Source organism: Pundamilia nyererei, unplaced genomic scaffold, assembly GCF_000239375.1.
Source record: "Pundamilia nyererei isolate P.nyererei 1_Seehausen unplaced genomic scaffold, PunNye1.0 scaffold00467, whole genome shotgun sequence".
NCBI lineage: Eukaryota > Metazoa > Chordata > Actinopteri > Cichliformes > Cichlidae > Pundamilia > Pundamilia nyererei.
The window spans coordinates 37,167-38,487 of record NW_005187868.1 but is presented as its reverse complement, the minus strand read 5'-3'; the positions used below and the strand labels follow the sequence as shown (position 1 = coordinate 38,487).

The 1,321-nt window shown below is 40.2% G+C and overlaps 1 protein-coding gene across 1 annotated transcript in view; it reads right to left on the bottom strand.

The window, feature by feature from the left end:
• The window catches only part of LOC102192382 (protein NLRC3-like), an 18,079-nt gene extending 16,861 nt beyond the window's left edge, over positions 1–1,218 (bottom strand). Inside the window, exon 1 of the mRNA XM_005753807.2 lies at positions 1,005–1,218. The gene's annotated coding sequence lies outside the window, so the exon portion shown is untranslated. The remainder of the gene's footprint in view (positions 1–1,004) is intronic.
• Between the last annotated feature and the right edge of the window lie 103 nt (positions 1,219–1,321).

Here is a 1,321-nt window from a genome sequence, read left to right as displayed (position 1 = left end):
GGAACCATGAGAGCAGACAAGACAATATAAACTTGACAACATAAGACACGCAGCAAGAAAACAGGGAGAGGAAAACTTAAATACAGGGGTAGAAAACACCAAGAGAAACTAATAAACAAACGAACTTAGCTACCCTAAAGGACTTAAACATAACATCCAAATAAACTAAAGCTCAAAAGGCAGGGTCAAAATATACGTTTTTAAGTTATAAAAAAAAATCATCTGAACAAATAATGAACCCCTCTCACAAAATAAGCTTAGCAACAGTAAAAACTAGGAAAACACATTACTGTAGCTTTGCAGAGGAAATGTGAATGAAAATTGTGTTTGAGTCAATGCAAATCACAGAACGAAAGCTACAGTTTACTATAAGTACTAACATTATTTTAAACCGACTAAAACACACCCGCATCTGGGCATACAGACCGTTATAACGGTCGTCTCACTGTGCTACCACTATTGTATTTGCACAGAAAAGATGTGCAATATAATGTATTGTAATACATTAAAACATAGGTTCCAAAGTTTGGACAAATATATTAACTGCTATGAGAATCTGAATGAGCTGATACTGGCTGACAGCATTAATGCTGAAGCACACTCACCTGAGGATCGCTTCTATTTTGAAATCAGGTCTCAGGATTTCTTTTCTTATAAACATAAAGTGATGATGTATATATAATCTACTGAGTCGGTGCAAACCTGGTCAGTCATAGAAACTGGTCACTGTGCAGACATCACCTTAGAAACCAGCCACAACTGTGGCTTACCTGAATTCATTAATTATTCAGGTAAGCCGGTTTTGGGAAATAAAGCCATGGAGACAAAGGACACGAGTCACTTCCTCTAATGACTACATGCAATCCAAACTGTAGCTGTTTTAAGGAAGCACGCTAAAAAGAGGGAAAACGCGCAAAATATTCTTCCTTTAATCAAATAACAGATATTTTAATCAAACCCAGCGGACATGGTCGCTGCCCACGTGATAAACGGATCTTACTTACTTTTGTTTGAAGGACAAAAAGCCTCGTCCCGGTCCCTCCTGCCTTCGTTGTTCTTGTTTAAATAATATATAAAGTCAGGTCTCTGTTTCGTTTGCTTGTGTCCACAGATGATGGACACAGCAAATCCACGTGCTGCAACAGACTTCGGACCTCACAGGTAGTGATGGGACGTTCTGTATCGAGGCTTCGGAGCGTGTGTCGAGTAATGGAGGGGGCGTTTCATTTATGGGAGGAGCTGAAAATGATGACGTCCGAAGCCTCGCTGCCCGGCTGTACCACGTGACTGGTTCATGAAGTGGTTCGAACTTTGCCGCGAG